At 42.6% G+C, this 12,808-nt stretch overlaps 2 pseudogenes; one reads left to right on the plus strand and one right to left on the minus strand.

The window, feature by feature from the left end:
- Window positions 1-414: 414 nt before the first annotated feature.
- Window positions 415-7,623, plus strand: Ppdpf-ps1 (pancreatic progenitor cell differentiation and proliferation factor, pseudogene 1; annotated as a pseudogene).
- A 3,247-nt stretch (window positions 7,624-10,870) lies between these two features.
- Window positions 10,871-11,475, minus strand: LOC134485929 (transcription factor BTF3 homolog 4-like; annotated as a pseudogene).
- Window positions 11,476-12,808: the final 1,333 nt, after the last annotated feature.

The raw sequence follows: 12,808 nt of genomic DNA on the forward strand, positions 1-12,808 counted from the left end.
GTAAATAAATTTAATAAAAATAAAATTAAATAATTTTTTAAAAGAGAAAAAGAATGAGTGAAAGCAGGTCCTCAAGCCAGGGAGGGCTATGTGGAGCCTGCAGCCAGGAGACCCTCAGGAGAGGAGCCTGATGACATGGGAAGGAGCGTCCCACTGTGTGTGTTGGCCACACTAAGGGATTTCAATTGTGTTGGAACTTTATCCATGAATGTAAATAGTTCGGGTTTTGTTTTGTTTGGACTGTATTGCTGAGCATACCCTGGCCTGTCAACACACGTTTAAAATGATTGTTAAAACCTAATAAAACTGGGAGCCTGTGCTAAACGACCTGAAGCAAGAGCATATCATCTACACGAGTTGTTTGCAAAGAGCGTTTTGAATATTGAAAGGAAAGAGATTGATGGGAAAGCAAGAATGAAAATAAGGCCAGACTCAGATGAACTGAATAGAAGCCGTGGGCACGCTGAGATACCGTCGGATCGGCATGATGAGATGCGGTCCGATCAGGGCTCCCTTCTAACCTGGGATGAGTCAGGTCTGAGGTTACCAACGTAATCATGTACGTGAATAATGGTGTTCCTGGCTGTGAAGATTATGCAAAGATACGATTTGGGAAAGGGGGAAATCAAGAATTGTACTGTTGGTAGGCAAAGCTTCAAGAAAGTTATTAGAAAGCCAAGGGGAAAAGTAATCCGTCAAAATATGAGAATTGCACTCTAGAGTACATAGGATTGACAGCTCATTTAAGACATGTATACTACTCTCCCACAGATACTTAACTCTCCTCCCAATGGCTCTAGCGGAATCTCTTCAGAGAAAGACACAGCTACAGACTGTATGAATCTCCTCACACCAATGACCTTCGCTCACAATGAACAACCGCAAATTCTCTTGGCTTCTGGAAATAGAAACATTCCTTCCTTGTCGCTAATAAATGAATCTGAGTCTCCTGCTGTGCTCATCAACTCACCTTGATTAACTCCTTGCTGGTTTTTAGGGCATCTCTTCTTTTACCCAGGAAAATGGGAAAGAGGGTGGCGCCGTAAATCAACACACTGAGGATCACGATAGCGAGAGCAGACAGTACATCTGGAACAGCATGCACAAGACTGCTCGAGTTCCTGACAGACAACATCCCAGGGTGGAGCTCGGAAGGGAAACATGAAATCCCACCAGCAGCTAAGGAGCTACTCGCATTTGATCGCTGCTGGTCCGTAGCAGTTTCTTCAGTTATGTGACCCCCGGGTAGGTCAACCACATTCCAGGGCAGGCCCCACTCCCAAGGACAAGCAGGAGGAGAAATCTCAAAATTGGATGAGGAAGGATGGGAGGATGGAAAGGATAGTTAGGAAGGAGTTGGACGTTGGGAGGGGAAGGCAAAAGGATTAGGAATTCAAGGCCACCCTCAGGTAGTGAGTTCCTAGTGGGTCCCAAGTGAGCCTGGGCTACATATAAGACCTTGTTTCAAAAAATATAATAAAATAATTATAAACATTTAGAACTAAACTGATTTTAAAATGTAAGAACGAGTAATAAAATACTTCAACAATAAGAACCTGCTCTGGTTTGGATTTTTATATTCTCAGCCCTGAATGAATGGATAAATTAGTGAACGAATATTAAATTCTGCTGCCTTTTTAAAAGGCAGAAGTGAGAGAATGAAGGGATTTTATTTTGCCCTTTCAGGTATGAAATTTATTTACAACTGAATCTTGCTTGGACGGGAAATGTCTTCACCGGTGCGGATAACGTTTTAAAGTCCCAGAGAAATGACCTTGTATGAATCACCAGGCCTCGGGTGCACCGAGACTGCTGCAGCACAGGAAGAGTCGGAAATGGTACCAGCGAGCAGACGCATAGTTATTTCTTTTACGGGAATTGAGCAACCTTGTATTCCTGGAATTGCTAGAAAAACATTTTTTTTCATTGGATTTTATTCTAAAGCAAAAGCAAGAAGGGCATCATCAGCAGAGGCAGAAAGGTCAGGAACCATGTAGGACACACAGCAGAGCTGGAGAGAACCAGACTCAGTAATCACTTGAAAGTGGCTTTTCACAAAACCAAGAACAGAAGGCACTTAGCATATGCAAGTTCAGTGAAACTTCTCGTTTTAAGTTTCCATAGCTTTGCCTACTCATGATCACTGATAAATATTTATTTCAATTCTATCTATTTAATGCTTACAATGGGTCACCGTGCAAGGCTTTGAGCATATCAAAGACTCACATATAAGGCAGGCAGATATATAGATCCAATATAATGAAAAATAAAGGCTCATAATTGTCTTTTTCTATTTCTTATAACCCATTAAAGTATACTTAATTAAATATTGTTAGAATATACCATGGTCATAAACATAGATTTTAATTTTTAACCAGAAATTCATACTTAATCTATAGGTGGCTAATATGAAAAGCAGCACAATTTTTGACCCATTAACTTGAATGAAATGCTACACATTCTTTGTGGTCATTTATTTTCAAAATAATAAGAGCATTGCACACTCCATAGCTGCAAATCTGAGACAGGAGGAGCAAAGAGAGGGAGAACTAAGAGTCCATTTCCAGAAGCTAATGGGCCTTGTCAAAGAAGAAAAAAATAAGTGTTAAATCAGATTCTAGTAAGATTGGAAATTCACTATCTCAAAACACAGAATTATCAAAAAATAAATAGTACAAGGGACCCTTATAGTTTAGATCTGACATGTGCCCCCTTGGGCCCAGGTTAAAACTTTTAAAACACTTTTAGAAGGTGGGGGTGGGGCAAACTGGGAGAATTCAAATAATTAAAGGAGCCCTGAAAGAAATGTTGTCTCCTCTGTTTTTTACTTCCTGGCTCCCATGAGTGGGGCAGCTCTCTCTAATGCATACTCCCCATTACAGTGTTCAAGCTCAAACCAAACCAACCAACCATGGGCTGGAACTTCTGGAGCTGTAAACAAAGCAAGGCATTTACTCCTTTTGAGTTGATTTTTTTCTTTTCTCTTTTATTAAAAAAACATTTTGCCACAATGACAAAAATCAGATTAATGCAAGAAGTAAATAAAACAGAAGCAAGAAAGGCAGTGAGGACAAAATTGTATATTTGGTATATAAATAATTATATTACTGTTTGTCTTTATAGATGTGTGTGCACCCATACAGGAAGTACCCACAGAGCCCTGAAGAAATGTCCAGTATCTATGGACAGTAATAGGCTCCCATTTGGCTGATGGGCACCAAACCCTATCTTCTGTAAGAGCAGCAGGGTCTTAACTGTGCTGCCATCTTTACAGACACCAAAGTGCAGGCTCTTTAAGTCTATTTTAATGTGCATGCCTCCAAGGACTTGGCAACATTGCTACCTATCAGAAGTATCTACGAACAGTTTTCTTGTTTTTTTTATCTTTATTAACTTGAGTATTTCTTATTTACATTTCGATTGTTATTCCCTTTCCCAGTTTCCTGGCCAACATCCCCCTAGCCCCCCTCCTTCTATATGGGTGTTCCCTTCCCCATCCTCCTCCCATTACTGCCCTCCCCCCAACAATCACATTCACTGGGGGTTCAGTCTTGGCAGGACCCAGGGCTTCCCCTTCCACTGGTGCTCTTACTAGGATATTCATTGCTACCTATGAGGTCAGAGTCCAGGGTCAGTCCATGTATAGTCTTTAGGTAGTGGCTTAGTCCCTGGAAGCTCTGGTTGCTTGGCATTGTTGTTCATATGGGGTCTCAAGCCCCTTCAAGCTCTTCCAGTCCTTTCTCTGATTCCTTCAACGGGGGTCCCGTTCTCAGTTCAGTGGTTTGCTGCTGGCATTCGCCTCTGTATTTGCTGTATTCTGGCTGTGTCTCTCAGGAGCGATGTACATCCGGCTCCTGTCGGTCTGCACTTCTTTGCTTCATCCATCTTATCTAGTTTGGTGGCTGTATATGTATGGGACACATGTGGGCAGGCTCTGAATGGGTGTTCCTTCTGCCTCTGTTCTAAACTTTGCCTCCCTATTCCCTGCCAAGGGCATTCTTGTTCCCCTTTTAAAGAAGGAGTGAAGCATTCGCATTTTGGTCATCCCTCTTGAGTTTCGTGTGTTCTGTGCATCTAGGGTATTTCAAGTATTTGGGTTAATAGCTACTTATCAATGAGTGCATACCATGTGTGTTTTTCTGTGATTGGGTTACCTCACTCAGGATGATATTTTCCAGTTCCATCCATTTGCGTATGAATTTCATAAAGTCATTGTTTTTGATAGCTGAGTAATATTCCATTGTGTAGATGTACCACATTTTCTGTATCCATTCCTCTGTTGAAGGGCATCTGGGTTCTTTCCATTTTCTGGCTATTATAAATAAGGCTGCGATGAACATAGTGGAGCATGTGTCTCTTTTATATGTTGAGGCATCTTTTGGGTATATGCCCAAGAGAGGTATGGCTGGATCCTCAGGCAGTTCAATGTCCAATTTTCTGAGGAACCTCCAGACTGATTTCCAGAATGGTTGTACCAGTCTGCAATCCCACCAACAATGGAGGAGTGTTCCTCTTTCTCCACATCCTCGCCAGCATCTGCTGTCACCTGAGTTTTTGATCTTAGCCATTCTCACTGGTGTGAGGTGAAATCTCAGGGTTGTTTTGATTTGCATTTCCCTTATGACTAAAGATGTTGAAGATTTCTTTAGGTGTTTCTCAGCCATTCGGCATTCCTCAGCTGTGAATTAAGAATAGTTTTCTATGCTGCCTACTTTTAAATTCTGATAACAGTAACAGAACTAGATATGCCTCCATTTTTATGCACTACAAAGAGACATACACTGACTAGGATAAACTAATAAATTCCTGCTGTAGATTAAATACTATCATAGACCTCTTGTGTGATGACAGGAAAGCTGCCTTGCTTCCCTCCATATTTGAAGATAGCAAATGTTATCCAGTGGACAGGAGTCAGAAGGTGGTGTTATCAGTGTTGGTGACAGAATTCCTAGACAAAGCAATAATGAGTGGAAGCACCGGCCTTTTGATATAACTGTCTAAAGGGGTTTAGAGAGAAGATGATTTCATATGTATGATGCCAACTGACACATCTGTATCATCGGAGAGGTGAACTTTCTGAGTTAGGACTTGGCCTACAATGCCATCCAACAGACCAGAATCTCTGAAGCAAGTCCATGCTTGACGAGTCTGAAGGATGCAGCATGAAACTGTAACGGGAGAATTTCTTTAATGGCGTCTGTGTCACTTCGCCAAATGCAGTGTTCAGTGATGCAGTCGTAGAACTGTCAGCTAGGAGGGTACACAGCTGATACGAGGAAGACTGTGTGACTGATGTCACCTCCTTACAACGTCACTGGGACCACCATTGCCACTGCCCAAGTGCTTAACCACTGCTGCCTGCTGATGTCTGATCCACATTCTAGAAAGAACTTTAATGTCACAATAGTTAAATTTCAGATATTTAGAGGGTATCATATTTATTTCCTGATAAAATGTTGAGTTTTGTTTCAAAATGCTACCAAACTTTTCCTCTCTACTAAAGAAAATAGAATGAACACACCTATCTCTCTGTCAGTCTTGTTTAGGGAGAGTTCAGAGGTATCTATAAAGCACTCCATCCTCCTTCCAGTCTCATAGGTTGTGAAGCGTATTGCTGCTCTCTGGGCATGGGTTTCAAGTTTCCATTCATCGGTTGAAAATGAGGCCCATATTCTGATTCTTATATAATTGTAATAACTCAGCTCTCACCATCCGTTCATGCCATTGTGGCAAAGAACAGCCCCAAAGGCTTTAAAGTCAGTCCATAGTAGACACCCTCATACTCTGTAAGTGCCCCGCCCCCTCTCTTGAGTGAGTGTTAGGTCACCTCCAGCTCTCTGCTACCATGAATGTTACTCACCATCTGTGGTTTATTATGTACCACTGTGAGAATTTCGTGGTTCCATCTTCTTTTAACTACCCATCAACACTATTTAACTATCTATCAACCCTATTTAACTACCCATCAACACTGTTTAACTACCCATCAACACTGTTTAACTACCCATCAACACTTTGTTGGTGTCATCTGTTTTCAGGAATCCCCATTTATTCTAATTGTCTTTTTCTCTCGTTAGTTTTAGATTGTTCAAATAACTTCATCCAACTTCTTTGCTATTCTGATCACAGCATCAAGATTCTGAATCAAATTCAGGACAGAACTATTATTTTTCTAGGATCCTAAAGGAATTATTAATACTTCTTGTGCTGGTTAGTTTTAAAAAGTTACCATGACACAACCTAAACTCAATCACCTGGGAGGAGATGCTTAACCATAAAACTATTTATAACATGTTGGCCGGGCGACCATGTGTACGAGGGATTGATTGTCTTGATTGTTAACTGGGGTGGACAGATCCACCGTGAGTGTGGATGGCACCAATTGCTGGGCTGGGCTTTGAGCACTCTGGGAGTGAAGAAATCTGGCTGAGCATAGCAACAGGTGAACAGTATACAGCATTCCTCTCTCAGCCCCTCAGCCCTTGACTGTGGGTATGATGGGCTAGCAGCTGGAGTTCCTGCCTTGACTTTCCTCCAATGATAGACAGTAGCCAGGAATCGTAAGCTGAATAAACCCTTTCCTGATCTAAGATGCTTTTAGTCTGGGTTGTTGTTCTATTTCTTTTTTCGTCATAGCAACAAAAATGGAAGTAGGACCTTATAAACTGTCTCCCTACTAGTTTAGTGGAAGTGCTAGGCTGCTGGTGTCACCTAAGTCTACAACTGCAATATGGAAAGGGGACTTTCCATCAAAGTGCCTAGATCTCTAAATGTCCAGAGTCCTCGTACGAGTGTACCTGTTTCATTGCCCTTTGAAAGGCTATTCAAACATCATCCCTCAATGTTGAGGCTTTTGAGCATACAGCCAAGTGTGTGCTTTGAGTCATTAAAGATTAGAATCAGGTCAAATAGAAGAAACCAGGATGCTAGAGAGGCTTGAAGTGAGTACCAAGAGAGAAAATATGACGCTGTTACCTGCAAGACTGAAATAGGACTGCTTTAAGATACCAAGAAATATAAAGTCTGTAAGATTCCGAATGCTAAGGGAATACTAAATCATTTGAGAGTGCAGCTTAATGGAAGTAATTTGCATGGAAATACAAGCAAACATCTGGGCAACTAAGTACACGCGTGCGCAAAGCGTGCATGGGTCCTAAAGTAGTGGTGTTTCGTGGGTTATCCTTGCAAATGGGCACCGCAGCCTAGCGCCCCAGGTGTTGCCATTGGTAGCCTTGCACCAAAGTCTGCAAGGAGGGGTCTCCACCAAGCGCCAAGCGGTGCCTCAGCCCTGAATCACCGCAGCCATCCCTTCCAGCAGCTGGCTCATGGCTACCCATGACTAGTATAGGTGTCTTGCCTGGGCTCCTCATCCAGCAACAGCTCCAGCGAGGTGCCCAGTACTTGGGAGACGCCATGCCACACTCTCCGGGTCTTCCCAAACTGATGGGCCAACTTCTTTTTCAGGAAATCTGCCCTCCTATCCATGGCGGCAGTGTTGGAGTTTCCTGAGTACAAGGCAGAATCCTCCCTGGTCTCCAGAAGCCCTGTGGCCTGGCTCCTGAAACCAAGAAGAAGCAGCCAGTCATCCATCCTGGCCAGACCAAGACCAGGGCCCGGTCCTGACCTGTCAGAATCAGCAGCCTGCCCAACCTTAAGCGGTACAGAAGGGTTAAAATTTCTAAAAGTTAGTCATGAACAAAGTCCAGACATGCCTGAGAGAATTTGAGATAGGGCTCACTGGCCCAACTATCAACTCCCAAGGACACTGGCCATCTGGAGCCACCCCCTCCCCTTCCTTCACTCCCTGAGGATGGGTCATCCCCCTGCTGCAGTGAAATGAGTTGCCCTGCCCACATTGCTGAGATGCTAGATTACACGTATGCTTTGTTGATGTAACTCCGTGCCAAAAGTAACTGTGCACCCTTTGTATTAGCCAATTATGTGTATTCACACGAAACCCCTGGTTTTCCCTCTATAAGCTCCTGCCTAGAGAGGCTCGGGGCTTGACTCAATCTCCTGTGTGAGATACGTGTCAGCCCGAGATCTCGTAAATAAAACTGCCTCTTGTTGATTACATGAAGACCGGCTTCTCGTGTTTCCTGGGGGTACCTCAACCCGTGACTGGAGCGAGAGTCTCCCCAAGTCTGGGGGTCTTTCAGTACTAGACCGGAGCCCATCCTCCCAACCCTCCATAAACTAGGAAGGTTGAACGAACACCAGCAGGAGTTGGAGAGAGCCCCCTATTGATTCACAGCACTGAGACTTCCTGAGCCCACAAAGCAGAAAATAAACTCACAGAAGCCATCCTAAAAAACACACACACCATTTGCTGAAAATGCTATCTTTTTTTCCATTGGATGGTTTTGGCTCCTTTGTCAAAAATCAAGTGACCATAGGTGTGTGGGTTGAGACCCCATATGAACAACAATGCCACCCAACCAGAGCTTCCAGGGACTAAGTCACTACCCAAAGACTATACATGGACTGACCCTGGACTCTGACCTCATAGTTAGCAATGAATATCCTAGTAAGATCACCAGTGGAAGGGGAAGCCCTTGGTCCTGCCAAGACTGAACCCCCAGTGAACATGATTGTTGGGGGGAGGGCGGCAATAGAGGGAGGATGGGGAGGGGAACACCCATATCGAAGGGGAGGGGGATGTTGGCCTGGAAACTGGGAAAGGGAATAACAATCGAAATGTAAATAAGAAATATCCAAGTTAATAAAGATGGGGAAAAAAGAAAAAAAGGAAGAAAAAAAAAGAAACACACACACACACACACACACACACACACACATACACACACAAACAAAGATCTGATGACAGGTATTTCCTTTACATAAAACTAAATTTAAATCTTTTTCAAGTAGATATTATCCTTAGTGCAAAGGAGAACCACTGAATTGACCATAACCTTGATCTTTGACTCTATGCCTTCATATAAATTGAGTTCTAGTAATGTAGTTATTCCTCTTGTTTTGTTGCATTTCTCACCAAAGAAATAAATACCATCCTGAAAAAGGTCAGTGTTAGCTTCTTCTGGCTTTTATTATGATTCTCTACTAACATTCCCATTTTCTGAAAGTTGCTATATCCTATTTCTTATACATTAATACCAGTGCCAGGTTAATGCTACATGAGATACAATGGGACGAGGACGATATTAGATATGTCCCAAACTGAAAACAAAGCAAAGCCTTTCACAGCCTCTAATGTCTACGGTAAGATGCAACCAATACAGAACCTCTTGTTCCTGGACAGCTAGCTTTCTGTCCTGGGAGAATAAATTCAAACTTCATAAGGTGAGTTTGGTTATAGCAATAGAGAGGGTGGCAATTTGGGGGCTTATAAAAACTTAAATGTCTAGGAAGTTATTCTTCGTTCCTGACCATCCTTCCAAAAGGTGTTGATTCCGTGTATTTTAAAAAGTCTCAGTGTTTTCAGATCTCTTGCTCTTTATCAGTACTTTTTAAATTTAATTTTGGGGCTTGGGAGAGATGACTCAACATGTAGAGAACTGGATGATCTTCCAGAAGACCTGGGTTTCATTCTCAGCCCCCACATAGCACCCACGCAGTTCACAAATGTCCATGAGTCCAGTTTCAGGGAGCCTGACACTTCCTGCTGATCTCTCCAGGCACCAGGAAAACACGCACTCACATAAAATAAAAATAAAATCTTTTTAAAAATTAAATCTTTTAAAGAAGCATTGTGTTCATCATACATCACCAAAACGTATTTAGTAACTCAGTACTCCCTCTTTGCTTTGAATAACAGAAATGCCATAAAAGGTTGGGAGAATGCAGACATCCCAGGGGACACTGGGACATGTGCTGTATGTACTGGAGCAACAGCATCCTGTTCCTTGGTTTTCATATGTATGTCTTAACTGAATTTTAAGCATAATTCTGTTACTCTTCTCCCACCATAATTCCTTCTTCATACTCTATCATGAAAGAGAGGCATTTCTCATGCCCAGTCTTGTGGTGTTAAGCCTCCTTGTAGTTCAAGGAGACCATTAGACATGTCATTTCCAGGTAGAGAAAGTCAGTGACCCTACTCGGGCTCGGTACATCTCTGTTGCTGTTGTACTTGGATATAGCTTTCAAATCTTTGCTTTGATAAAACCAAAGGACCTGATGTCAGCAGAGAGAGCACCAGAAATAAATTTCTGATTAGACCAATTATTTGGATGGAATGAATGAAGCACTGTTACATAATCACCTCCCATTCCCCTCCACTTATCCAAATAAACAAGTTTCTCAGCACTTAAGTCTATTACAGGGAGCAGTGTGGGTAGAATTGTCAATGAGCTCTGTCTCATTCCAGCAGTAAGTAATATTCATGCACAGGTACAAAAGCAAATGTTCCTGCTTATTATTCTGCCTCCCTTCAGGATCTCAGGCCCGCTGCAGATGCTGAACTGACACTCGCAGATAACCTCAGAGCTGGAAAAAACAACTCCCCAGATAAATCTCCTTTTCGGGGCTCTGAAACTTTACCCAAGAACTCATTCACCCAAGCCTATCTTGGGTCTTTTTTTTTATTTTTTAAATATTTGCTTTATTTCTATTGGGGTAAGGGATACGATAGATATAACTGTTATCCAATCTGCTGTCCACTGTGTACACACATACCCACACACATACATATACATACACACCAAAAGTCCCCCCAAAAAAACAAAAACCACCCTCAACCTGTACCAATACTTCATATTTTGACCAAAAGAATCGATCCTGGGAAGAAGTGCAAAATGCAAAATCCAATGACCAAGAAATGCTGATAAAACAGCATCATTAATATACAAAATATTTATATTATGGAACTAGTAACAGGTGATGTTCTCCACGTCTGTAAAACTTTGGAACAACAGAGCTGATTGTTACATCTAGTCCATGCCAGCTTCCAAAACCCAGAAGATTTTAGTTAGCTTCATTTTTTGATGCTTCATCAAAATTTTCTACAAGATCTGGAACATCATCATCATCCTCTTCATCAATGTCTTCTGGTTTGGGTGCTTTACTATCCAATACTTGTCGTGGGAACTGTTCGGCTAACTTTCTAAGGCTTGTTAAGCTGTCAGCACCAAGCTGACTTAGTATTCCAGGAAGCATTTCTGTGATTGGTTTGGCTTCTGCATGACCAGTAATTGCAAAGGTGTTAGCAGAGAGGGAAGCTTGGACTTTGGGATTGTTGAAATGAATAACTGTTCAATCGTCTTTAATCATGTTCACCTCTTCAATACCAGCTATATTGTTCACAGCCAGTTTCTTTAGTGAACTCTGAAGCTTTTTGTCATCAGCAGTAGCTGTCCTATGCACCACCTTCCTCTTCCTGCGAGCTGTCCCCTTGCCCCCTATCTGGACCTGAGCTTGAAGCTTGGCTAACTTTTCTTGATTCATGCTGTTGGTAAATCTGCAGCGGGGAGGGTCCTCCAACACCAGCACTTGGCAAGAGCAAGATGGCTGCCTCACCTGTCTTGGGTCTTGTGGTGACTCCTAAAGCCAGTCGCAATTCACTCCTGACACCAGTGGAACCCGCAACCATATTATGACTTCAAAATACATGACCAAGCCGCTTAAAGAGCTGCCACCAAACAGGAGAGGTAATTCTGCCCATTTTTGGTGAAACTAAGTTTGGTTTTTGGTGACTGGTTGTTTTGTTCTGTTTTTCTCTCTTTGATTTAAAAAAAAAACAGTTTTAGCTGTGTTTAAAAAAGTTTTAGCTGTGAATTCTAATACAAAAAACAAACATTTCCCACTTTTCTTTTTTCTTCTTTTTCTCTTAATATTGGCTAAAACAGATTAGCGCACTTTCCCTAGGAGTTTGGAAGATCTCACTTGTTCTCTGAACCCTACCCCTTTCCACCTGTTGGCCAACTCAAAAAAAAAAAAAAAAAAAAAAAAGGCACGGCTCCTTCTAGCCCTCTTCTCCTTCTTCCCTGAGCCTGCACTGATGACCTCCTTGCCTGCCCTGATGTTTCTCTTTCAAGCATTAACAAAATTGTCCCGTGGCTTCAAAACCTACTTAAGCAAAATGTGAACAAATTCAGGGCTCTATCAGCAAGATGAAAATACTGTTCAGGCAGCCACCGAGGTTACCCTCAGTTAGACAACTAGGAGAGGTGCCCATGAGCGGGCAGCCATTGGGGTCTGCTTCAGTGAGTCAACGAGGAAAGGTCTAATGTAAGGCAGGATCCAGGAGTCTCTCCCTACCTCCAACATCTCAGACCCTCTAGTGACACATTGCAACACAAGTGGAACCACCTTAATTTCTGTTCCTAACAAACTTTCAAAACCATCTGACTATAATTACTGCAGTAGGGGCTGTGGGGGCTAATAAGTACCAAAGATGGATGCCACTGACTGGCTTCCAAGGAATGTAGGAGGTAGAAGAAAATGTAGGCACGGTAGAGGCCAAGAAGGCATTTGGAACTCACATGGGGTGATCCTGCTTGTAATACTAGGAATTGGCCCCTGTAATGAAGGCTGCCTCCCTCGCCTCCCTCCCACCACACACACTAGGAAACCTGCAAACGGAACCAAACTACACTTATCGCTGAGAGTCATGACCCTTGACAACTCTTAGCACACTTCTTTGTATGCAATTTAAGAGTCATTAAAATTTATTGAGTGTTTGCTAGTGCCAAGCAGTGTTCCCAATGTGTTCTGTGCAATGAATGATTTAATACTCCCCACAAGTGAGGTCTTAGCATCTCCATTTTATGAGCAAGTGAAACCAGCGTGCAGACAACCTAAGCACCTGTCCAAGGCTGTAGGTGTAGGCACTGGCTTGCCATCTTCT

Source organism: Rattus norvegicus, chromosome 2 (genome assembly GCF_021556685.1).
Source record: "Rattus norvegicus strain SHRSP/BbbUtx chromosome 2, alternate assembly SHRSP_T2T, whole genome shotgun sequence".
Classification (NCBI taxonomy): Eukaryota; Metazoa; Chordata; class Mammalia; order Rodentia; family Muridae; genus Rattus; species Rattus norvegicus.